The sequence below is a fragment of the Bos grunniens genome, chromosome 8, assembly GCF_055505025.1.
Source record: "Bos grunniens cultivar Pamir isolate PY7600 chromosome 8, Bosgru_T2T1.0, whole genome shotgun sequence".
Taxonomy (NCBI): Eukaryota; Metazoa; Chordata; class Mammalia; order Artiodactyla; family Bovidae; genus Bos; species Bos grunniens.
This window is the reverse complement of record NC_141172.1, coordinates 66581255-66608583: the sequence shown is the minus strand read 5'-3', so window position 1 is coordinate 66608583 and position 27329 is coordinate 66581255. Positions and strand designations below refer to the sequence as shown.

Sequence of the window (27329 nt, the reverse complement as noted above, 5' to 3'; positions counted from 1 at the left end):
AAGAAGAGGTGGCAAGAATACACAGAAAACTGTACAAAAAAGATCTTTACGTCCCAGATAATTACGATGGTGTGATCACTGACCTAGAGCCAGACATCCTGAAATGTGAAGTCAAGTGGGCCTTAGAAAGCATCACTATGAATAAAGTGAGGTGATGGAATTCCAGTTGAGCTATTTCAAATCCTGAAAGATGATGCTGTGAAAGTGCTGCACTCAATATGCCAGCAAATTTGGAAAACTCAGCAGTGGCCACAGGACTGGAAAAGGTCAGTTTTCATTCCAATCCCAAAGAAAGGCAATGCCAAAGAATGCTCAAACTACCGCACAATTGCACTCATCTCACACGCTAGTAAAGTAATGCTCAAAATTCTCCAAGCCAGGCTTCAGCAATATGTGAACTGTGAACTTCCTGATGTTCAAGCTGGTTTTAGAAACGGCAGAGGAACCAGAGATCAAATTGCCAACATCTGCTGGATCATGGAAAAAGCAATAGAGTTCCAGAGAAACATCTATTTCTGCTTTATTGACTATGCCAAAGCCTTTGACTGTGCAGATCACAATAAACTGTGGAAAATTTTGAAAGAGATGGGAATATCAGACCACCTGATCTGCCTCTTGAGAAATTTGTATGCAGGTCAGGAAGCAACAGTTCAAACTGGACATGGAACAACAGACTGGTTCCAAATAGGAAAAGGAGTTCGTCAAGGCTGTATATTGTCACCCTGTTTATTTAACCTATATGCAGAGTACATCATGAGAAACGCTGGACTGGAAGAAACACAAGCTGGAATCAAGATTTCCAGGAGAAATATCAATAACCTCAGATATGCAGATGACACCACCCTTATGGCAGAAAGTGAAGAGGAACTAAAAAGCCTCTTGATGAAAATGAAAGAGGAGAGTGAAAAAGTTGGCTTAAAGCTCAACATTCAGAAAACGAAGATCATGGCATCTGGTCCCATCACTTCATGGGAAATAGATGGGGAAACAGTAGAAACAGTGTCAGAATTTATTTTTCTGGGCTCCAGAATCACTGCAGATGGTGACTGCAGCCATGAAATTAAAAGGTGCTTACTCCTTGGAAGCAAAGTTATGACCAACCTAGATAGCATATTGAAAAGCAGAGACATTACTTTGCCAACAAAGGTCCGTCTAGTCAAGGCTATGGTTTTTCCTGTGGTCATGTATGGATGTGAGAGTTGGACTGTGAAGAAGGCTGAGCGCCAAAGAATTGATGCTTTTGAGCTGTGGTGTTGGAGAAGACTCTTAAGAGTCCCCTGGACTGCAAGGAGATCCAACCAGTCCATTCTGAAGGAGATCAGCCCTGGGATTTCTTTGGAAGGACTGATGCTAAAGCTGAAACTCCAGTACTTTGGCCACCTCATGCGAAGAGTTGACTCATTGGAAAAGACTCTGATGCTGGGAGAGATTGGGGGCAAGAGGAGAAGGGGACGACAGAGGATGAGATGGCTGGATGGCATCACTGACTCGATGGACCTGAGTCTGAGTGAACTCCAGGAGTTGGTAATGGACAGGGAGGCCTGGTGTGCTGCGATTCATGGGGTCGCAGAGAGTATGACACAACTGAGCGACTGATCTGATCTGTCTGAATAGGATATTCATTATATAATGGCAGTCAGTTTCTGACTCAGAAGATGGGAAATTCCTCCAATGCATAAGGGGATCAGTTATTATATGGCTAAAAACATGCCAATGACACTAAGACATTAGTGTTCTACGAAAGAAAAATATTTTATCTGGTTGTTTGCATGAGTTTCGGATAATGTTTTTTTTTTCCTCAAAAAAATTCTGTTCCTTTGCCAGTATATTTGTGTGTTTATGTGTGATGTGTGCGTGCACGTGAGTGAGATGTAAAACCCCTGGAAACCTACCTCTCAATAGTTTCTATCACATACACATACACACACATGTACATGCACTGTTTAACTATTTCAGACTACCTTCATCTGGTGCCACAATAAGCTTGATATTTCTAATGTTCTTCTTGTCTGGCTTTTAAAAGCCAAACAAAAAGAGACATCTCATCAACCCCAGACCAAATGCACCTGGTACTTTCCAGGCAAAGCTGGGCCTAGGAATCACCCTGGGGAGGAGGCAAACCACAAAAGCCTGGAATTTATAAATAGCTGAGTTCGGAGGCTTGGCTGGTGATGATAGATCTCAATCAGGGACGAGACACAGCTCATAAGCACATGCTATGCTTGCCATATGCCAAGCATTTGCAGGGTTCAGACGTCTCTCCATGAGTCTGAGAGATTCTGACGGCCTACAACAGCTGATACAGACAAATTGGCTTAGAGAAAGGGAATGACATCTAATGACCCCATTCCAGAGCCTTGATAAAATGGCACCTCATCATCCTGCTAGTCTGCATGAAGAGGTTTTACTAAGTGGCCCATGCAGTCTGGGCCACACTGCAACTGCTCTCAACCAATGGAGGCGGAGAGAGTGGGAGAGGCTTGTTCAGAACAGACGGTGAATGAGAAGCATGTGGAGAAGTGGGTGGGTGGGATGGGAGTAGAAGAGTCACCGGGATTGAGGTTTAAATACCAGGTGCTGCCTGGCATCCTATTACCTCCAGCTATTCTACCCTCTGGGAAGATTTCCCAGCCTAATTATAATGTGGTTGTCAAGCTGTTTTCCCCGATCTGTGTGACCCAAGACGGGCTTGGGTCATTTGAGCACTACAATGTCTCACCATATAGAAGAAATTTACAGACAGTTCTTGGCCTCTTTCCTAAGAATACTTGCAGAACAGTAGAAAGCAAGGAGGGAGTTCATATTGACCCAACAGCTTTGCTCAATCCTACCCTATCAGAGTGAGATTGTTAATCTGACCTCTCTCTTTAACCTGAACCTTCCCCCTTTCTTTTTTTTTTTCAATGATTCCATTCTCATTGTCAGGCCCAACACCTCCCAACAGAAATTAACCCTCTGGTGCATGCCTGCATTTTAGTTCTATAAGAGGAAGCCAGGAAGTGAGGCGATACTAATTTCTGGACAATGGATGATCCAGGTCACAAGGGTACTTGAGAGGGAATATTTTTACACCCTGGGAGATGCTTTCACCAACCACATAGCACATGCCAAAAAAAAAAAAAAAAAAAACAGTTTCAAAAATCTTAACTGTGGCCATCTACTCTGCAAAAACCATAGGCCATTCTTTAAATATCAGTCTTAATGACTGTCAGAAATGGAATTGAACCCAACCATCTTCCTCTGTGCCACCTTTTCTTTCTCCTCTTCTTTTCCCTTCTTCTATCTGTTCTTCTGTCCCCATCTTCTCTCTTTTCTCCTTCTCCCACCTCTAGCCCTTCATTCACCTAAATAAACTTCTCCCTTCATTCAAGGCCAAGTTTTGAGCAGCCTGCTCTGACTGGAGTGGACCAAGACACATTGAGTTCCAATCTGTTGCTTAGCACCAAGGTTGCTTGGATACATCTCTCAATGACTACTGGCCTTTGCCTTTGACTACTTATGCATGTAAGCTATGCAGTGAATACCCCTGTTCAGAGAAGCACTGGGCCAGAACCAACTTTCACAATCTCCTTTTGAGTGGCCTTGGTGGTGGCAGGAGTAGCGGGTTGTTTTAAAAGAAAAAAGACCTGATTTTTTTTTTTTTTATTGCTGGTTTAGCAGTGATAAAGAACTAGATAATAAGGAATGAAACAAAATCATCCAGTGAACACAGCTCTGGGGCTGTCTTCATACCAGGATAGGAGTGAGTCAAGAGAAATATACCAGGATCTTCAGGAAAAAATAATTCCTATCCTTCTCCCGCATGAATCATCACCCGTACCTGTGATCTGTATTCTTAAGAGAAAAAGTGCTGGTGAGTGTGTGTGCCTGTGTGGATGGTGAATGCATGTGAAGGGGATGAGGAGAGAGAAAAAGGAAAAACAAATAGAACCCTTCCACAAATGTCAAGGCAAAGTGAAGAATTATAGTCTCTGTGCATAAATACATCAAGGAGATAGAAATGGTACTTAGAGTTTGCAGAGGCCATCATTTTATTGGGTTCTCAGGCATACCCTTGGGAAATGACAGTTTCCCTGCCCCCCATTCTTATGTCCAGGCTTCACTTGTGCTAGAATCCTTTAATTCAATCTCTACGTTCCATCTTGTCTAAGAGACTGTGCTTGGGGATAAAAAGACAAAGGGAAAGGTGGATATGATTGAAATAATGTGCAAAGATGCAGAAAGTGCCAGACCAAGGATGAGAATGAACTGAAGATGCAGATGGGGGTAAAGGAATGGACAGACCTCAGGAATCCTCTTCTGTAGGAGGAAAGCATTCCCAGGGTGGTGAAGAGCAGAAAGCAAGACTCAGGGTCAAGATGGAGTGAGAGATGGAAGGGTGAGTAAGGGCTGATTAATGATCTGTGCAGTCGAATGAGGGGAGAGGGCGATATCCAAGGGCTAACAGGGGTAGGTGAGGTGGGGTAAGAGCATGCTGAGTTTATCTAAGGAGATTAATACAGAGACATACATGTCATACTATACAGTTCAGTTGCTCAGTCGTGTCCGACTCTTTGCAACCTGATGGACTGTAGCACGGTAGGCTTCCCTGTCCTTCACCATTTCCCAGACTTGCTTAAACTCATGTCCATTGAGTCGCTGATACCATCCAACCATCCCATCCTCTGTCGTCCCCTTCTCCCCCCGCCCTCAATCTTTCCCAGCATCAGGGTCTTTTCCAGTGAGCTGATTCTTTGCATCAGGTGGCCAAAGTATTGGAGCTTCATCAGAACTTCCAATGAATATGTGTTAAATCGCTTCAATCATGTCCCAGTCTTTTAAACCCTATGGACTGTGGCCTGCCAGGCTCCTCTGTCCTTGGGATTTTCCAGGTAAGAATACTGGAGTGGGTTGCCATGCCCTCCTCCAGGGGATCTTCCTGACCCAGGGATCGAACCCAAGTCTCCTGCATTGGCAGGTGAATTCTTTACAACTAGCACCACTGGAAAGTCCTTGCAGTGAAGAGTCAGGTGTGATACACGTCCTAGTGCTCTGCATCCTTGCTGTAGCATTTTCTAAGTGATGGTTATCACTACCCTGATCAAGTTAATGTATCTTTGCTGAATATCTATTCTGGGTATAGTCTCGTACATGGAGGACACACAAAAGGCACAGCCCCTGCCTTGTTGAGAGTCTAGTCATAGGGACACAATGGAAAGGAATAAGAATGCAACATGTAATGAACTTCACGGCGGCAAGAATATTACAGAGTGAGTTTACATGAGCTCACAGAGGAGAGATGGAGTGAGCTAGAAAGAGAAAAAGAGACATTGGAATAGCCTTAAGAAGAAAAGGTGAGTTTTAGTGATGTGGCACTGAGTAAGAACTCACCTTTCTGAACTTCAGGTTCATCCTCTGTTAATGGGAAGGCAGGATCACTAGAGGACTTCTAGCGCCAGACTTCACATGCTATGGGTCAAAGATGAGACCACACCCAGTGTGCTTCTGAATCTGAAGGTCTGCCCATGGACTTTCACGCATCACTCACCGTCCCTTGCCCCCTGAACCTCTTCTTTGCACCTGCACCAGCAAACTTGAGGTTCATTCCCAGTGACAAGTGGTCTTGGCTGAGGCTTGGGAGAGAGGAGATGTGTGCAGCAGAGAAGAGAGCTGTGATGGTTTTTGCCAAAATAGGGAAAGTTTCTAGGCACCCCTTCCCTGTCCCATATCCTTGTCAATAGTGTCAAGAAACTGCAGGTGTGTACTTGCTTGTATCAAGCCTCAGTCCTATTAATGACCAACAATGGGGCTGAGCCTTCCTTCCTCCCTACTTCTCCTATACGAAGCCCCTAACATATAGTAGCCATTGTTGTCATTTGCCCTGATTTCAGTATTAGCACATTGCTCAAAATTGGGTACTTGCTTGTCAGCAGGGTTCCAAACTTGGAAAGAGACCTTAGAGTTTCTGAGAAAAAAGATTGATACTTGGAAGGGAAAAATAATTTGCCCCACATCACCTAGCTAGTTAGACAAATTGCAGAAAGCTGGGTTTAGAACTCAGGTCCTTTAATATCCATCCTGCAGAAAGTCTGGGTTCCAAGACCCTTGGCAGTAGGTAGGGGCTTACTAAATACTTCATGGAGTTGAGATTTCACCGGGTCTGAATGATAAAGGTTAAGGGAGTGTGACCTTGTTCTTATTTAGTCACTAAGTCATGTCTGATTCTTTGAGACCCCATGGACTGCAGCACACCAGACACCCCTGTTCCTCACTATCTCCTGGAGTTTGCTCAAACTCATGGACATTGAGTTGGTGATGCTATCTAACCATCTCATCCTCTGCCACCCCATTCTCCTCCTCCTCTCAATTCTTCCAAGCATCAGGGTCTTTTCTAATGAGTTGGCTCTTCGCATCTGGTGTCTAAACCATTAGAGCTTCAGCTTCAGCATCAATCCTTCCAATGAATATTCAGGGTTGATTTCCTTTAGGATTGACTGATTTGATATCCTTGCAGACCAAGGGACTCTCAAGAGTCTTTTTCAGTACCACAATTCGAAAGCATCAGTTCTTTAGTGCTCAGCCTTTCTTTATGGTCCAATTCTCACATCAGTACGTAACTACTTTGGCCACACCGCTTCTAAATGGTGCACTAGCTAGTTCTCTCTCACATCAGGGGCATTTTTTTTCTTTTCTGACCCTAGAGATGAGCTCCTTAGTAGAAAGTCAAACAGAGAAATTTTCCTTTGGAATTGAAACTGAGTCCCTGTAGAATCAAATTCCTCTGCTGAGCTTCTGATTAACCTCTCTATCCAAAACTTTATTTCCTTTCTTGTCCTGGAGCTTTTCCCCTCAGGACTAAAAGGAAAAATCAAAGAAAAACAGGGTATGGTGGGCATTGAAATCAAGGACTCTGTTGGACCCTCCTGGGTACAAAAGTTGTTCTGTGTCCCCATCTCTTGCTTTTACAAAAAGGCTTTGGTCTCCTAGGCTTTCCTTGAGTTACAAAGAGCAGCTTCAAGCAGTTACTAATTAGGAAAGTGAGAGAATGCAGAAATGAATTAAAAGTGGTCAAGAAACAAAGTGCAGTGATAAAACAGAATCCTACTTCTTCCTCAAGGGACAAGCATAGTGATCTGAAACATGCCTTCAAGTTGTTCTCCAGGAACAAAGGTCCCAGCCCAGTGAAGGATGTTGACTTGATGCTGAGCACACGCGCAGAGATCCCAGAGTGGATGGAACCAGGAAGTGGATGATGAAGATTTCTCATCACCCTCTTCCCTCACCATCAACCCATCAGAAGAAAAGTATGTCCCCTGCAGCCCTTGCCCCAAGTGTCACCTTTAAAAATCCTACCTTGAAAGCCATCAGAGAGTTTAGGTCTTTTGAGCATGAGCTGCCCATTCTCCTTGGCTGATGCCCTGCAATAAACCTTTCTCTGCTCTAGACTCTGCTGCTTTGGTTTGTTTGGCCTCACTGGGAATCAGGCATGTGGACTTGAGTTCAGCCACCAAATGTGAGGATTCTTATTTCTCCCATGTTGTTGTTGTTCAGTCACTAAGTTGCATCCAACTCTTTGCAACCCCATGGACTATAGCACACCAGCTTCCTCTGTCCTCCACTATCTCCTGGAGTTTGTTAAAATTCATGTTCATTGAATCGGTGGTTCTATCTAACCATCTCATCCTCTGCCATCCCCTTTTCCTTTTGCCTTCAATCTTTCCCAGCATCAGGGTCTTTTCCAATGAGTCAGCTCTTCACATCAGGTGGTCAAAGTATTAGAGCTTCTGCTTCAGCATCAGTCCTTCCAGTGAATATTCAGAGTTGATTTCCTTTAGGATCAACTGGTTGTATCTTCTTGTAGTCCAAGGGACTCTCGAGAGTCTTCTCTCATAGGTTCGGCTGAAGTCTGTTGATTAGGGCGCAAGGTTGGCTAATGGGGAGAAACATTAGCAAAAAATGTTCTTGCTCAACATCCATGTTACCATCTATGACCGTAGTTTTCTGACCTTTGAAATATCAAGATGCATCAACCTAAGGGACTTGTTAAAAAAAGGCACATTCCCAGTGTCCTCTTTGGACACATGGAATGAAAATGTCTGGGGCTATGGTCCAGGAATCTGCCTTCATAACAAGCTGCTCAGATGATTCTAGTGATTCTGTTGTATACATTACTCCACTGCACAAGTCTTGAAATTCCTCTGGCCTTACACTATATGTGGAGAAGGGATGTAAGGAAATATTTCTCAAAACCAAGAGGTTTATACTCTCTAGGTGTCCTCATCTAGTAGAGAAGTAAGAGAAAGAAAAGCAGCAGTTTTAAAGGCGAGAATTTCCTGGGGCATCATTGTTTTCTTTCTAGGGTTTCTGCGGAATAAGAAAAACTTCAGGGCATTGGGCCATCCTTTTAAGATCAGGTTGTCTGAAACCCATTGCTTTTTGTTTTCATTTCCCTTCTGTTTTCCCATCCCCTTTGGTGAAGTCTTGTGTAAACGTTTCAGCATGGTTGCAATTGTGCTATAAAGTATTGTGGTTTGGGTCATGTTTTGTCTAAGACATGGTGCATGTGCGTGTCTGCATGCTCAATCACATCGGTCGTGTCTGACTCTGCAACCCTAAAGACTGTAGCCTACCAGGCTCCTCTGTCCATGGGATTCTCCAGGCAATATGCTGTAGTGGGTTGCCATGTCCACCTTCAGGGGATCTTCCTGACTGAGGGATCAAACCCATGTCTCCTTCATTACAGGTGGATTCTTTACTGCTGAGCCACCGAGGAAACCCATGTGGTGCATAGTCAGAGGGAAATTCTGATCCTACTATCTATATCCCCATCTGAGATCAGGTCATAATCAGTGAGACACTCTAAGAAGGTGAAATTCAGCTGCCTTAAGCAAAACTATCCTCCTTCCAAAAGGAATATTCTTCCAATGTTTGTCTCAGAGGTCACCATATTAATTTTAATTACTAAAGAGAATTTTCCTTCTAGAAAATCCTATGGGGTGGGGGTGGGGGTGGGTGTGTGATACAGAGACTCTGAGATTTTCTGCACACTCCCTGAGGGAACACCAGCATGTCAGTCACTGCAAATGACACATGTTGATCGTCGCTTGGGACCTTGAAAGGGGAATGAGGATTCGTAGCTGGGAGATGGAAACAAGTCCCTGGAATTGAGCCTTTATCGGAACATAATTCAAAAGAGCCTTGGTTGATACCAAGGCCAGTATACCTGTGTTTGCTGTTCTTAGGCTACAGACTGTAGATGCTGTGCTGTGCCTCCCTGTGGGGTCCTCTGTCCCCACCCAGGGCAGGACACCCCAGATTTCTTAAGAAAAGAGGCATCTGTTAGAGAATAGAGAGCCAGTATCTCTGATCAGAAGGCAAATGCTAGCCATGGGGAGACTGGTTTCCCTCGCAAGTGAGAGCAAAAGTGCTGTCTGTGATAAAGAGCAGGGATGTTCAGGCATGTACCAGAACCAGAAGCCACCATGATGATCACCATCAAAGAATCTAGAGGCCGGGGTCACCAATGGTTAGCACTATCATATTGACTATTCCTGTAAGGACTCTGGAGAAGTGAAGCAAATGGGTAATTCTAGGAGTCTACTCAGCTCCTCTTTTTTGCCCTGAGAAGATAGCTTTCCCTAGGGCAGAGAAGTCACTGAGCTAATGCAGCCCCATGAATCACCTTTTGTAGGTGGTATATTTCCACAAAGGTATTTTGAATTTGTAGATACAATATAATGCAAAGACATATATACATATGTGCATTTCCTATGGTTCCAATAGTTCCAAAAGTCCAATAGTTCCAGTTCTCCTGCTGGTCGTCACCTATGAAGCCACGTGTGTGGCTTGTGTGTGCATGCATGCTCAAGTATGCACCTATAGATGCCCACACATGTGCCTCCTGACACACATATGCATCTGTGCCCACATGGTGGATGCTCTCAGCTGCAGTGCCAGGTGGAGCCCCTGCCATTCACATATAATGAAACACACAGATTTGCCTTCTGTTCGGGGTGTTTTCGCTCCTTTATCATCCACATTAAATGTTACAAGCACTTGACTTTATGACTCCTTCCATCTGCATATTAAGCAGCTGACACAGGCAGCCTCCTCTTGACAGTGGTCTGTGCAAGCCCACAGTGTTATTTAGAGTCCTGCCTTGAGGAGAAAAGGGTCTTTCATGTCAGGCCAGGTAGCCTTTGACGGCAATAGGATTCTTCGCATTTCAAAGCTGCTCTTCTTTTGTTAGAGTGGGGGAAAAAATGGATTGGGGTCTAGACTTCTTGCCACCCCTATGTAGAGGGATAACCAGCTTCTCAGCTGCTATATTTGCTTGTTCTCTTAGTAAGACCCTGGGCTGCATATTACCTAGAAAGTTCAGGTGTCCTTTTCAAAGCCCTTTTCTCCTGCTGTTGGAGGTGAGAGTGCCTGTGTGTAGGGAAGGTTGCTATAACTTCTTGCTTAAAAGTCATCCGGAAGGTGACAAAGCCTCATTAGGAAGTTGCCCTTTGCTGATCGCTGGATCGAGCTCTGACTCTGGGGCCAGGGAAACCCCTTGCTTGCCTTTCTCTCTGCTTCCCCTTCCTCCCTCCTTTCCTGTCCTCATCTCCTCCCGCATGCATCCTCACCTCCATTTAGACTCTCTCACCCTCATCCTGTTATCCCTTCTCCTGACTTCTGACCTGGACTCCATCTGTATTTGTTAATGAGAATTCTGGAAAGTCTGTAGTCCGAGTCCCAGAAATGACAGGCAGGCTCATTTGCTCATTTTGAAGGTGAAGAAATGAGCAGCAGAGGAGTTCAGCAGAGGACCCTCCACTGGGTCCACTCTCCTTCGTGTGAATGTCCTCTCGCCTGATCTTCCAACCCCCTACTTATTTCCCACATCCTCTCTCTGCAGCCTGCTTGCCTGGTCCTCTGTTTTCACACCAATCTCCGTGACTTCTCGGTTTGTGAGCGGCTTTGCAACGTCAGGGTGTGATTGAGAGGCTCGGGGACAAGCTGCCAGGGAGGCATTCTTGCTTTGCTTTCCATTTCTCTTCTCCCATAGCCCACCAGCCAGGTATGAAAACAACCGTGCCCTGGGTTTACACAGAGCCTCTCATCCAAGAAATCTCAGAATGGTTTTGCCAGCAAGTCTGATTACACTCATTATTCTGGACAGGGAAAACATCTTTTTGGGAAGGGAAGTCGGTTGCCAAAGACTGTTATAACTACCCCTGGGAAAAGCTACAGGATGACTGGGCAGCTCTCCCACTGGCGTCCTGGGCTGCCTGCTGGTCCTCCCTAGCTTTGGATGGATAGATTTAGATCATGGGGACCACAGCCCAAAAGACATTTCCAGAACAGAAATCCAGCCCTAAAACTGTGGGATAAATTAGGATGAAGTATCTCCCTCCATATCAACTCCTTGCTTTTTGGTTAAGTAGAAGATAATCATGAGCTATTGCAATCTCCAGGGCCCCTATTTTTGTGATATCCAATTCATTAAACTCCATAATCCTAAAAGCAGACTGTGCCATGAGTATCTGGGTATCTCACCTGATTGCTACTCTTCTGTGAGTCGAGCCAGCCCAGGAAAGTGCCAGATTCTTTCTTTTCCCTTTTGAAAGTGTTAGTCGCTCAGTCATGTCCAACTCTTTGTGACCCCATGGACTGTAGCCCGCCAGGCTCCTCTGTTCATGGGATTCTCCAGGCAAGAATACTGCAGTGGGTTGCCATTTTCTTCTCCAGGGGGTCTTCCTGACCCAGGGATCAAACCCAGCCCTACTGCCTTGTAGACAGATTCTTTACTGTCTGAGCCCTCAGGAAAGCCCCAGTGAAGCGTGCAGCCATGTCTGACTCTGTGTGACCTCATGGACTGTAGCCCACCAGGATCCTCTGTTCATGGAATTTTTACATGAACATAAATGCTGCTTGGACTGCTTCCCTACCACCGAGCCTCCTTCTTCAAACTGAGAGGCTAGCAGTCTGTGTATTTTAAGTGAAGCAAAGAAATAAGGAGAAGGACAAATGGAAGAAAGGAGAGAGAGAAGGGAGAGGAGGGAAGGAGGAAAAGACAATAGAGAAAAACAAGAGGAGAGGAGGTCAGTTTGCTGAATCTGCAGAGATCACTCTCGACTGGGTGTTGATTCCAAGTATGTTGGAGTTTCAGACATTGTATTACATCATGAGTGTACCCCTCCTACCATCTTGTCAAGGTTTTTACGTCTTTGGATGTAGAATATCTTTTTTGTAGGGTCTAGTAATTTTTTTATTAGTGTTTGTTCAGCAATTAGTTGTGAATTTTGAGTTCTAGTCAGAGAAGGTGAGCTCAAGGTCCTCTATTCCGCCATCTTGTCTCTGACTCTCAGATACTGTGTTAGTTCAGTAGGGCTGCCCTGACAAAGTAGCACAGGCTAGGTGGCTTCAACAACAGAAATGTATTTTCTTACAATTCTGCAGGCTGGGAGGTCAAGGGGTGCTAAGGGTTGGTTGCTCCTGAGGCCTCTCTTATTGACTTACAGCTGGCTGACTTCTCCCTGTGTCCTCGCATGGTCCTCTTTCTGTCTGTCTATGTCCAAACTTCCTCTTATAAGGATGTGAGTTGTGTGGACTAGGACCCATGACGGACCTCCTTTTAATTGAATCACCTCTTAGAAGGATCTCTCAAAAGTAACATTTTAAGATACTGGATTGGGGCGGGGAAGAGGGGGGTTAGGACTTTAACATACAAATTTGGAGAAGATACACTTCAGCCCATGAAAGATGAATTATCTCTAATCTTGATGATACCTTTCAGTCATTGTAAGTATGCCCATTTTAAAGCTGTGAACCTGGAACATAAGAGAGAATGGAAAACACACCTGAAGTCACATAGCTAGTAAGCAACAGAGATGGAAGGCACACCAGTCTCATCTCTCCAATGCTGAGCCACTACAGCCATGCCATGTGGCCTCTGGACAGAGGAAGGGTGGCCAGATAGTGGACAAAAAGGAACATGGCTTCCAGAGCCACACCAACTCCAGCTCCTTCCATCACAGCTTGACCATGACCATGACAATGGTGAACATCTCTCTGTTTCAGATATCTCGTTTTTGTTTTTAAGACCTGCAATAAAAAATCATGGCTAACAATAAACAACACGTCCCTTCCTCGTGGCCATTCTGCATGTCATACACAAATGTGAACGGGTATGAGAGTCTATGGCAAATATTGAGTTATATTATTATTTACCACATCTTTTCAGAGTCAGCATATATGCAAATGTTGCTTCCCGGGTGGCTCAGTGGTAAAGAATCTGCCTGCCAATGCAGGAGGCACAAGAGATGTCAGTTTAAACCCTGGATAGGGAAGATCCCCTGGAGGAAGGCATGACAACCCATTCCCATATTCTTGCCTGGAAAATCCCATGGACAGAGGAGCCTGGTAGGCTACAGTCCATGGGGCCCATGGGGGTGGGCTACAGTCCTTGGATCACAACTGAACAACAGCACACATGCACACACTTGTACAGGACACAAAAGGTGGGGCATAGAAATCTAAACCCCTGACAAGATCACTTGGCAACTGGTTTGGTTCTCCCCATTGTAATGACTACGATTTAGCTACAGTGCAATGCCATCTTGAGCTGTGATATTTGTTTTATCACCCCTATGTAAACAGTGATATCTCTGAGGGCAGGCAGGGGGGTTATTTTCCACTTCTCCTGCATCTCCACAGAGCCTACCAATGTGCTGGCTGGTAGCAGATCTTATAAATCCTCTGTGAGTGAGGGAGGGACCTGCAGAGGGAGAATTTAATAGCCATGAAAATAAGTTCTTATATTAGTTTGGCATTGCCACAATGATGCTATAACAACCAGCCACAAAATATCAGCGTCAAATAACAGTAAGTAACCATCTCTCAGGAGAAGGCAATGGCACCCCACTCCAGTACTCTTGCCTGGAAAATCCCATGGATGGGGGAGCCTGGTGGGCTGCAGTCCATGGGGTCGCTAAGAGTCAGACACAACTGAGCCACTTCACTTTCGCTTTTCACTTTCATGCATTGGAGAAGGCAATGGCAACCCACTCCAGTACTCTTGCCTGGTGAATCCCAGGGACAGGGGAGCCTGGTGGGCTGGAGTCTATGGGGTTGCACAGAGTCGGACATGACTGAAGTGACTTAGCAGCAGCAGCAGCAGCAACCATCTCTCACTTATGGGTCTTCAGGCTCACTGGGCAGCTCCCCTTAGTAGGGTGGGCTTGAGTGGCTCTGGTCCATGCATCACTGACCCTTTCCCTGCTAGTGAGCTAGCCAGGGCATGCTTTTCTTAAGGAGGTGGCAGAAAGCAAGCCCCACTGCTCAAGTACATTCCAAGACCCTGTTCATATCTACTGACTTTTGTTCAATGCAAATCCCTTGATTGTACCACAAGTCAAAGGATAAGGAAGTGTGTCTTTCCCACAATGAGGCAAGAGTGTGGTTCCCAGGAAGGGTGAAGAATTGGGACCAACAATCTAATCTATCATGGTTCTTCCGAATTCTCAGACATTGTTAATACTCTGCCATTCTGCTCATCCTGTATTCCCCATTCATAGGAATTGTTGGGAGAACACCAGCCTTTTTTATCTCTTTCAGATAATGTACCAAGAGCATCACTCCAGTATTCTTTCCTGGAGAATCCCCTTGGACAGAGGAGCCTGGTGGGCTACAGTCCATAGGGTCACAAAAGAGTCAGACATGATGAAGTAACATGCACACAAACACACACCAAGAGCATATTTCTTGTGTCTAGAGATTGATTACAGGGAGCCATGACATAGTTGGGTCTAGAAATGAAACCAGAGGATTAACATCCCCAGCACCCGATCTCAGAAAAGTCATCTGACTGGGATGTGCATGTCATGCTTTGGAAATCACGAGAAACACTGGATGTTGACCTTCTGTGGAAGATAAGCTGAGTTCATCCCCATCACTGGCTGTGACCCACATCTCCAGCTAAAAAAGTAAAACTAGTGATCTATAACCCAGAGGCCAGGAAACCCTTGTGGGGCTCCCCATCCCTCCTCCCCAGTGTTCTGCTGTTCAGAGAGGTCATTTTTAAAGCTTTTAATTTAAGGGGACTTTCAAGTGCAGTGCTTAGGCAAATACAATTACAAGGAGATATGATAAAGTGATTTTTTTAAAGTGGACAGCTTAAGGCAGAGCCAAAGGACAGCCACAAGTCTTTAAGGGCTGCTGGAACAACCAGTTTCAAGGGAATTACAGTTTGGTACAATCTTAAGTGGCAGAATCTCCTCTCCCACTAATTCCTACCCTAAACCACTGAGCAAAGCTCAGTGTCTGGGGAATATTTTCCATCTTATTACTGGCACATTTTCTCTAATAGACATCTGTGGGTGGGCATGTGACAAGTGACCAGGTGGAATAATGCATATGCAAGGGATTATATATATGCAATTATGATAAAATAGCTATCCATTTGCTCATCTGTACACACGCTTAGAATAACCCACCTTCCATGAAGATTTGATGTGCATGAGCATGTTTCTGTTTCAGGTTAACAGCATTCTCTCCCAACTGACTATTGTGAGCATGTTTCTGCAACTCCAAGTCAGACACACCATCGGAAAAATAATGCTTGTACCACTTCAGATCAGAATGAGTTCCTGGCTCTGCTGGTTTCAATGTGAACTTGGGGAAGTCACTTAATCTTTTACAGTATCCATTTTTCATCTATAAAAGTGGGGTTAATGACCCTTGCCTCGGAGGATTGTGGTGATGAATATCAGAGATAATATACTTGTACTTGGCAAGCAACTTTTCAATAAGTTAGTTTCATTTCATGTAATGGGGATGCTGAGTATGGATACTCTCAATGTTCACAGGGATGGGACTTTTGAAAGTCTGGATATATGGGGGTTGTACAGCTGAAGGTTTAGCCTCCTAAAACGGGAACAGAGACCACAGCTGTAGCTTTATTGGTCATTTGGGAATTAATGTTGCCATTTTCATTTTCATAGTGCCTAAGGAATGGGGTTAGAGAATGAAGTTTCCACCAGCATCAGCAGCAGAGGGTGCCAAGGTGGCTGTGGTAATTGGGGTACAGAGAGGCAAAGAGGGTCCCAGAAAACCCTGTGGGCTAAGGCAGAGACAGTCTTGGTAAGTGGATCCCCACACTCAGGTCTCTGCAAGACCACTCAGGCTTGAGTCATTCTAGTAGATGGACCAGCATCATTGGTATGGAATTCAGTGTTTTTAGTAAGAGGTTTCAACATTTTTGGGCTTCCCTGGTAGCTTAGATGTTAAAGAATCCAGGCATAATCCCTGGGTTTTGAAGATCCCCTGGAGAAGGGAATGGCTACCTACTCCAATACTCTTGCCTGGAGAATCCTATAGACGGAGGAGTCTGGTGGGCTACAGTCCATGGGGTTGCAAAGAGTCGGGGACAACTAAGCAGCTGACACTTTCACTTTCAACATTCTCAATGTTATTTACAAATATATTTACCTCTTTTTCATCTTTACATGAGGTAAATAAGGTAAATAGTTTGTCAATCTTATTTTCTGGAGGAAGAGACTGATTTTATAGGTTAGTGTACTTTGCCTGAGGTCACAGTGAGCAAACTCTATCTGACTCCATAATCTACATATTGGCAGTTCTGCAGCAGTTAAGACTCCAGCCCCCTGAGAGCAGGAAGCAGGTCCAACCCAGCAGGCACAGAAATGCACACAAGCATGAATAAAGAAAGATCTCACAGTTTCAACGCAGCTTAAAGCACATTTTCTCCAGGTAACCTTCCTAGACTGCACCAGTACCGCCTCTTTGCCCCTCTCAACACCTGTGACACTTAGAATTGGATCCAAACAAAGTCCGTCTTTGAGCCATCTACTCTGTGATTGTCTTATTTTTTTGTATTGGACCATTTTCCCAAGGCATTCTACCCATTTCTCAGAAAAGCTGAAATACCTATTTTTTCTGTAAATCCCCTCAGATTTAGAGAAACACAAACCTCAGCCCCAAAGATGCCTATTACTATATTTTTAAAATCCTCTGGCATTTGAATAGCAGACTTGTTTCCTCAAGCCACACTATTTGCCATTCTTTGTGATGATGGCTGCTGTGAGCTCTTTTCATAAACAGAGGCCCTGTAGCTAGAATAATGGTGAGAGCCAGGTAGTTCAATGGAGGAGAAATCCAGAAATGTTGCCAACTCAGCTTAATGTCATTTCAGACCCATCAGCCCCTGTCACACTGAATTAGAGCAAGTCGTTGGTTTATAGTGGTCCTGCAGGAAGCAGATGGGTGGATAGTGACCACCACTATGGGCTTTTCAGGTGGCTCAGTGGTAAAGAATCTGCTTGCAATGCATGAGACTCAGGTTCAAACTCTGGGTGGGGAAGACCCCCTGGAGAAGGAAAATGGCAACCCACTCCAGTGTTCTTGCCTGGGAAATCCCACAGACAGAGAAGCCTGGCAGGCTACAGTCCACAGGATCACAAGAGTCAGACATTACTGAACAACTGAGCATGCACACATGACCACCACTGCAGGCCTACACACACTCTAGATATTGTGTAGGTGCCCCTTCCTAAAAAAAAAAAAATATATATATATATATATATATCCTTCTCTAAATGATCTCAGTGTCTGAAAGTCCACTGTTCATTTTAGGTTCCTTTTGATTTTGTATTTTTTTCTGTTAAATGGAGAGTTTGTTCATTAAACTATTATCAAGTTGGATTAGTGAGTCTTCTTGAAAAGCAATGAAGGAAGCAAAAGGAGAGAATTTCCATAAAGGAATGGGACAAAGGGTGCAGATTTGATGAGGGGGCGGGGACAGATGAGAGCTAGTTCTGGTATCAATGCATGGGAGGCTGCTTGGTGACAGAAGAACATTTAGGGAGAATAGAGGGAGGACCAAGCCATATCCCTGCTTTAGAGTCTCATTGGCATCTCCAAGCCTCCTGGAGGTTATCCTGGCCAGGGGCCCTGCCTCGTTGTGTGATGCTCCATCCCATGTAACTGGCCTCCTTCCGTACTGCCTCTCATACGCTGCCACCCCAGGGCCTTTGCTTGTGCTATTTCATCACCCTAGAGCACCATTTTTACCTTATCTGCCTATATATCACATTTATTTCTCAGGGTTAAACTCAAGTGCTGTTTCTAAGAAAAAGCTTTCTTGAATCCTTTCAAGTTCCAAAGTATTCCTCTTCCCACTATATCTGTCTATCATTTACAGTTCTCCAACTTAGGCTATGAGTCCCTGGTGTCTCAGATGGTAAAGAATCTGCCTGCATTGCAGGAGACCCTTGTTCAATCCCTGGGTCAGGAAGATCCCCAGGAGAAGCAAATGGCTAGCCACTTTAGTATTCTTGCCTGGAGAATTCCATGGAAAGAGGAACCTGGTGGGCTACAGTCCATGGGGTCGCAAAGAGTCAGACATGACTGAGCAACTAACATGTTCACTTTTCTCAAGGACAGAGGCTATAATAGCCCTAAAACCTAGGGCAGTGCCTGCTAGTGTAGAGATTCCAACCTTCCCAAGGAAGAAGTAGCAAAGGAGGAGAGAGAAGGGTCTGGAAGAATGGGCTTGACAGGGTGCCACCTGGGCTTTTCTTTCTAGGACCAATCCCTGTGACAGAATCATTTGCCTTCAGATCAAGAAAAATAAAATCCACTGGGAAAGAAGTAAAATTTATTTGACTCTATCAGGTGAATTATAAAGAACCCAGACCCTCTGGCACTCCCACACTGCAAAATGAGGAGGGCAAGATTTACCACCCTGCCACCTGCTTGAGGTTCTTATGACCTTCACATTTGGAAAATTCATTAGATCTTCGAGAAGTGAGAAGAAAATCCTTGTCCATCATTCTTAGTGAACATCCAAGATTTTCATTGCTTATTAAAAGTTCCCCAGAATCTTAGACTGGGAAGAAGGCATTTAATGCATCGCCTCCCTTTTTAGATTGGCATGAAGTCTCATAACAGAGCCGACACAATAAATAATTGTTGAATGAATAACAGAAGGAATTGTTGAAGCCTGAGGCTGCACAGTTTATTAGAGTCAGACCTCATTCAGAAGCCAGGTCTCCTGTCCCCCAGTCAAATTTACTAAATCACCCACCCCTCATGGCAACTTCTGTCTCATTGCAACTACTAAGTATCACACCCACATTCTTTTCTGTTTAAAATGCCGATGTGTGCTACTTCCATTTCAAAAGTAAGGCACATGAATCATTGAATCACTGAACTGCAATGAATCACTGAACAACAAAAAATGTATTCCATGTGGTAGATTTCCAGGCTGATTTTCCATCAGGTGGATAAACACGATATATCGAATAGAAATACAGTCCCAGGTACAGTTTTGCCTAATTTTTAAATATCAGAATTGTGTGGCAGACTACAGCTGCTGGGGTCTCCAAGACAAGGAGGTGGGTGAAGATTAGGGAGTATGCCTGTGTGGGCTGATTCCAGAGAACTGGAGGCCGAAATCTTCAGGCTTCCTCTCTTATTTTTGTTTTAAATATTTCACTGAAGTGATAAAGGGCATCTCATGAATCTGAAGGCAGAAAAAAAGGATTTTGAAAACATGTAAAATAATACTGTTCTAGAAACCCTGACAAGTCTTTAAGAAAGGGTCTCTGTCTCTCTCCTTTGTCTCCCTCTCTCTGAGTCTCTCTGTCTCTCTGTTTCTCTCTCTCTTGGTCTCTCTCTCTCTCTCTCAGTCTCTCTGTCTTTGTCTCTGTGTGTGTGTGTGTGCCTCTCTGTCTGTCTCTCTCTCTCTCTGTCCCTCTGTCTACTTCTCTCTCTCTCAGTCTGTCTGTCTCTGTTTCCCCCATCTCTGTCTCTCTCTGTCTCTGACTCTGTATCTGTGTGTGTCTCTCTCTGTCTTTGTCTCTCTCTCTGTCTCTTTCTCTCTCTCACTCTCGGTTGCTCTGTCTCTCAGTCTCTCTGTCTCTGTATCTGTCTCTCTCTAGGTCTCTCTCTCTCTCTCTCTCTCTCTGTCTCTCCCTCTCAGTCTGTCTCTGTCTCTCTCTGTCTCTCCCTTTGTCTCTCTCTCTCTGTGTCTCCCTGCTCTGTCTCTTTTATACTCCATTTCTGACTGCAGTCCAGGCAGTGGGTAGAAGATGAAGGGCTTCAGAGAAAGGTCTGTGCAGGGTAGAGAATGAAGCTGAGGCATACCTCCAGGCCAAAGGAGCCAGAGTAATGCTGCAAGTGAGCAGCATCACACTGGAAGGGGAGTGGCTCAGGGCTCTGCCACTGGACTGAATGGGTGGGAAGGACTTCCAGGAACACCACACAGGAAGTCATCAGGATGTCCACAGGGCACTTGCAAAAACTGTTGGCAGTGGTTACAGCGCTGCCAGTGATGCTATTCTCTCAGATAAGACAGAGGCTGGGAAGGCTCCTACAATGAGTTAGAACTGCATCTTGACGCACTAACTTGGCCCTTCTGATGATGGAGCCTGTGAGCCTTTCCCCACCCAGTGCATTCAAAGACACAAGCTACTGGCCTTTTATTGCCATGCGTAGGACAAAAGTTTGCTTCCAGGTTTCCCAGCTCTCATGATTCCTCCTTCAATCCCTGCTTCCCCCACCCCTCACCTTCCAAGTGACCCCATTCCCTGGAACCTGGGACATTTATATGGTCTCCATCTTTCTCCCTTACCCCAGCCATTTCTAAAGAAAAGGATCTGATCAATAAATCCACCATGGGATATAAAACACTAATAAAGTTTAATAACTTGCCTCTCCCAGGAGTATTTGCATTTTAACAGGGGAATTGCAGCCTAAGCTAAAGGAATTAGGCTGTAATGGTACAATTTCAGGCACCATCAAGCAGCTAAGGGAGGTTTTGGGGGGGATAGGGGGTCTCCCTGGCACCTCTGGGGCTCTCCTGTTAGATGCTACCTCCTCCAAGGTCGACCAGTTGATCAAGAGAGCAGGAGTGAGCACACTTTCTGAAGTTTCATTCCCAGCCCAATCTGTAGGCTTACCTTCCTGGAATTGCTTACTCCTTTACCCTGCCCTTATTCTCTTGTTCACCTATTGTTTCAGTCTGCAAACTCTGACTGGCCTGCTTTGTGCCTGGAGACCCCCTGTGAACTCGGCAGTTCCAAAGATCAGAAATAGCTTAGACCCAAAAGTCAACTTGCCTAGACTCTGCTCCTGCTGCTGTGTGTCCCTCCTTCAGACTCTTTCTCTATTAAAAAAAAAAGATAATCATATTGCCTAACTTAAGGATTAGAATGAGATGCTGCATGCAAAGTTAAATAATAATTGCTTGGTAAATATTTTATATTATTATCATAATATGAGTATCTATAGATTCCAGGAGCCTGTAGCCCAGAAGCAGAGCGTTATGCAAATAACTCCAAAGCCCATAGGAATTTTCTCTCATTCTTCCAGGCTAATGGAAAAGAGTTGTCCTGCTGGAGCAGCTCATTCTCAGGAGGGGCAGAGAAGGGAGCAACCAAGAAACAGCCAGTCTGGTGTCTGTGGATCGGAGGCAGAAAGCAAGGTGGAGGTCATTTTTGCAGACCCTTGCATGTCAGGGAACATTTACTGTCTTCTTAAACAGACGCCCCATCTGTGCTTTGAGAAGACAATTCTGGCCAGGTAGGAGGCGGATAAGAAGCGAAGACAGCACTTAGGTGGCTATTTGCAAATGAGGCAGATCAGACCTGAGACCGTAGATGGATGCAGACAAGGAGGCAATAGGTTTCCCAAGATCTCTCTTTCTCATACTGTTGGTTGACACATTCCAAAGGTGCATTTGTGGGTACTCAGATTTCATTTTGGTGGCACTGAGTATCAGTTCATAAGCAAAATACAGTAAGCCCCCACATATGAATCTTCTAGTTGCGAACTTTCAAAGATGTGAAACTTTGAAATGTTGTTCCATCAACATCAGGTGTGAGTAAAATCGCAGCTTGCCCTCCATCTCCTATTGCTGATGAATCTTCAGCTCTATCATCTCCCACCTCCTCTCCCTCCTCCAGTCAGTAACTCTTCTTGCCTGTTCACTCGATGCCAGCCCCTGTATGCTAGCTGTTGTACTGGACTACTGTACTTTTCAAGTGCTGTACTGAAAGATTTCTTTATTTTTAGTGTTTGTTATGTATTATTGTGTATAAAGTATAAACCTGTTAGAGTATAGTACTAAATAGCCAATTGTGTTAGTGGGGTACCCAGGCTGTCAGCCTTACAAATAATTGGGCTTAGGATCTTGCTCTTGGAACAGAACCCATTCGTATGTAGGGCACTTACTATATTTCTATTTTAAATATTTTAAGGATTTGCCTGTGTTCTCAGGAAGTTCCCACTCTCTCTCAACATCAAAGATACCCTGCATTGTCTTTCTCCTTTTAAATCTTCATCTTTCCTGTCATTTCTGGGTATCTCCCTACAGTGACTTTTGGACCAATATATGTATTTTTTTCAAGAGCTGCATAGAGAAGATACTTTCTCGGACTGTGTTCCTTCATACTCCCCATGCCCTCCTTCCATCTGAGCAAATCTTCCTCTACAGTTTGAGGCAACTTCTGAAAAAGAGTGACCTCCTGGACCTACTCCAAAAGGGCAAGTGCATCAGCTCTTGTTACTTCTCTGAGTCTGTGGGCTCACGCAGGGCCCTGTGAGTCATGGGCACCCCACATGGTATATATAACTGAGGGGCATGAATGGGATTTGATCCAGCAGCACCTCCATTCCGGCTCCCAGTCATGCCCTCGGGAATGGAATGATGAATTGGAGAGATTCAGGTAGCCTAATATCAACATGGAACGCTCCCTCTGATATTTCATAGTTTTATGAAGAATAAGGGCAGAGGGAAGTATGAAAAGGGGACAGAAATCCAGTGGGTTCTTGACTAAATCCCACTAGATTGAAGACCATTAAAAGACGAGTAGTGGGTCTTATATTTGTGTCTCCACATCCCAGATCCTCAATGCCTGGCATAGTATAGAAATTCAGTGATAAAATGAGATCACTGGAAGTGTCGGGTGAGGGCACTGGAGGGCAGAGAGTCACTGCCTTGCAGCTGGGGTCAATAACAGACATATCCTGGCCCAATTTCCAAACCAACTCTGATTAGAGGAAACAATGAGTTAGTCACCTTGGCCTGCCAGAGGATGCAGTCTAGAATTACCCTTATTCCCCTGGGCCAGGTTTCTGCTGTATCTGGCAAGGGTCCTGGGCACCTGCTTACTCAACTCCCTGAGCATCTGCCAACCCCCAGCCTCAACTAGTAGAGATGTGACTGCCATCCTAGATGACCTGCTGCCTTCCCCATACTCTGGACCTTTTATATATTGACTATAGCCCAAACCAAGCCTGTGTTAGCTCTAGATTTCTGTGTGTCTTATATTTTCTATATTAACTGTAGGGCTTCCTAGGTGGCACTAATGGTAAAGAATTCACCTGCCAAGCAAGAGACAGGGATTCTATCCCTTGGTCGGAAAGATCCCCTGGAGAAGGAAATAGAAACCCACTCCAGTATTCTTGCCTGGGAAATCCCATGGACAGAGAAGCCTGGAGGGCTACAGGCCCTGGGATCACAAAACAGTCTGACATGACTTAGCGACTGAACAACAACAACAATCCTACCCGGGGCCCAGCTTGGCTCACCTTCACACCTGCTTGCATTTTGACACACCAGCTGGAGCTCAGAGTCTTACAGAGAGGCTTAGAGGAGGCAGGCAGATCCCTGGATAGATGTGAGCCTGTCCCCTCCCTCTCGGCCCAAGGATCAGTGACAGTTGCTCAGAGGGGAACAGTAATGGAGTTTTTATTGCTTGTGCTTCATTGCATTTGATCCTAATGCCAGAAGGTTATTGTTCAGATTTTTTTTTTCAGGTCAATGCTAATTAACTTTATTAATGCATTTTTGGTAAGGGGAAAGCAATAGAGCTAAGTTCCGCTCACATTTGTTTGGCCCTTACTGTCAAGCAGCATTGGGCTTAGCATGTCTATTTAGAATCTGGGGCTAAGAGGCAGTGACCTTTCTGGATGGTCCAGAAAATTGAGTGTAGAGCCCACAGGGCTGAGAGAGGGCCATCTCCTAAGGAGAGAAAGCGGGGAGAAGGTGAAGCGGCACAAAAGAGATAAAGACAAAATAAATGAGTGAAATGGAAAGAAAAGCAAGGCAATGTGCTAGAAGGAGCTCTCAATTTGAAAACTTCCCCAATATAATATTTAACTTGTAGAGAGTGAAAAAGCTGGCTTAAAGCTCAACATTCAGAAAACGAAGATCATGGCATCTGGTCCCATCACTTCATGGGAAATAGATGGGGAAAAAGTGGAAACAGTGGCAGACTTAATTTTTTTGGCGATGGACAGGGAGGCCTGGCGTGCTGCGATTCATGGGGTCGCAAAGAGTTGGACACGACTGAGCAACTGAACTGAAGTTTTCAACATATGTTAGTTGAATTTTAATGGGACCAGTGTGACTGAGGTGTGGTGTTTCTAGGTTCATTCGTTTTTTTTCTTTGAATATTTACTTAGTATCTATTGTAATCCAGGCATTGCAGTAACCGAGGATGTAGCAGAAAGACATAAATACTAATAGGACCTCACATTCTAGAGGGCGAATATGTCCCAAAATAAAACTACTCAGTACCTTATATTTTTATTGGACTTTGCCTAATTGCTACCTCTTCTTGTTGACCCCATAGGGTAGGAACCATGTCTTATACCCCTTGGCATCACCACTTTGAGCCTCCAATCTACTTGTAATACATGATGTAATACCACTACATGTAATACCATGATGCTAACCCAAGGAAAGGGTTCCAGAAAGGACCCTACCACCTTTAGAGAAGGGGCAAGAATATGAGAAGATGGGGGCCAGCCCAAGATCCAGAAATACCCTATTCTCTCTTCTTTCAGATGGGAGCAAGACAGACGTCAAAGTTTATATTTTCAAACTTAGGAACCCATCATGTTGGAAGAAGAGCTTGAGCTGCACGGGTCTGAGAGCCTTTGAGCTCTCTGCAGCTATGTATGCTACATACCTCAATCAGAGAGATTCCCTGAGAGATACTTATTAATTTCCTCAACAACCAAGCACTGGGGGGATGCCGTCATCAGCCTTGAACTGGGTAGGGAGAGGGACCTTGAAGGCAGGGTGTTTGGGCACCACAGAGGTCCTTGGCTAAGGTCAAAACTAGGTACCTGTTTTGGAATCTAAGGACTAAAGAGAGGTCCAGGCCATTGTGCATTTCCTTTGGTAAAGGAAAGACTGTAAAGGAAGACTTCCTGGTTGCCCAGTGGTTAGAATCCTAAGCTTTCATTACCGAGGGCCTGGGTTAGATCCCGGGTTAGGGAACTAAGATCTCACACACACACAAAAAAAAAAGAGGTGGGGGAAGAATGTAAAGGGTAGGATGAAGAAGTTGAGGGTCTCAGGGGTTACAGAAGAGTTATTTCAGTCGGCACGTTCTCAATAGCACACACAATGTCTTCTTTCTCTCACACACACACTAACTAACGTACACACACCACAAATAAAGACTCTAGACTCCTAAAATATAATTCCACACAAACTATGTCCAACCCCTACTCTCAGAGAGCATAAGTGTCTATAAGAGAATGGGAGACCAGTGCACAAATACACATGCTCACAACACACTGCTGGGCACACACACAAACACACAGACACACACACACATATACACAAAGATCCAGATGAGGAAACAGCCATCAGGGGGCTCTGCTGCCTTATTCTTCCCACTGACTTTTTTTTTTGGACAAATACATAAATAATAAAATAGTAATAAAAACTCCGTTACAGTTTGTCTGCTGACATGGAATGACTCATCTCTGTAATTCTGCTTCCATTTCCCAAGTGGCTCCGAAGATCACAGAAGAGATTAAATGTCCTCATGTGTGATTGGGAACATTTGCACAGCTGAGAATTCACAGCATGCTGTGCCAGGCTGAGCCGTGACTGGCTGCCACGCTGGGCAGGTAAGCAAGCTGACTGATGCTGGGTGACCTGAGTTCAAATCCTGGCTCTGCCACTTCTGTTGCCGGGCCTTAGGCAAGCTGATTGGCCTCAGTTCCCTCACCCCGGAAGATAAGAATAAGGGTTTAGCTAGCTGGACTCTGTGAGCCTTAGTGAGGTAATTTTCATTGATTGAAGTGTCTCTTATTTGTTAAGTAGATGAATGTCCTTTTGGTGTTAAACAAATGAATATTCTAAACATTTCCCTAGTGTGTCTCTGAATATTAATGTATGGTCTCAGAGTTCTATATTTTATTTCAGCAGTCCTCCTTAAAAATGGAACTTTCAATTACTTATTTGTTTAAATTAAAATGATTTAAGATGAATTATCTTGAATTCTGACCAAAAAATTAAAGACAGCCTAGGACATCTGAGAATTTAACCTAAGAAGATTAAACGTTTCAAATCCTGTGGATGATAACCCATAATATTCATACAGGAATCTTACTTTTAAGATCATCTCTCATGTAGTAGGGGGCTTCCCTGATGGCTCAAGCAGTAAAGAATGTGCCTGCAATGCAGGAGACACAGAAGACGAGGGTTCGATCCTTGGGTCAAGAAAATCCCCTGGAGGAGGAAATTGCAACCCACTCCAATATTCTTGCCTGGGAATTCCCATGGACAAAGGAGGCTGGCAGGCTACAGTTCATGAGATCACAAAGCGTTGGAAACAACTACGCTCACAAGCCACCTCATGTATTAGGTCCTCAAAACACACAGTGATGAACGGAACGATGGAGATCATGGAGGCAGCCAAGCTTCAGAGCTGACCTGCCAGCGAGTGGGAAGGCTGCAGAGCCTGTCAAATGATGTATGGACCAGGACAGAGTCAGCCCCAGCTCTCAGCCTCCAGACTGGCCCTGACTCCAGGAGACTGGCCCTGTGACCAGCAAGCGGTCACAGCATAGGTCACTGTGTTGGCCTGGTCAGTACCACCTACCACCCATGCTCTGCAGCATCTCACACTGCATCACTGCTATCTCATCTCAGGCCGTGGTGAAGCTAGCTATGCCCATGAAGGATCCTCAGCATAACCACAAACTTCCTGCAGGCTCTAGGCACCCACACCCGTCCCAGGCAACTTGAGCATGTGTATCAGTATATCAGACTAAACTCTTCCTTAAATCCTACAGCTCCCACTCACTACTCTGCTTCACACAGCCTTTTTGTCTCAATTATTTGAAAGTGAAGATCCTGATTAAGAGTGTATTTGAAGTCTTGATAGAAATTTCTAAATTGCTTTTTTTAAATTTTATTTTATTTAACTTTACAATATTGTATTGGTTTTGCCATATATCAAAATGAATCTGCCACAGGTATACCTAATCACCAACAGTACATGACAGCGTCTGTCTGCCTCACACCTTTCCCAGTT

General features: G+C 44.7%; 1 pseudogene; it reads left to right on the top strand.

Annotated features, from left to right (window-relative positions):
* The first annotated feature begins 2454 nt into the window (after positions 1-2454).
* The window catches only part of LOC147367300 (enhancer of rudimentary homolog pseudogene), a 32133-nt pseudogene continuing 7258 nt past the window's right edge, over positions 2455-27329 (top strand).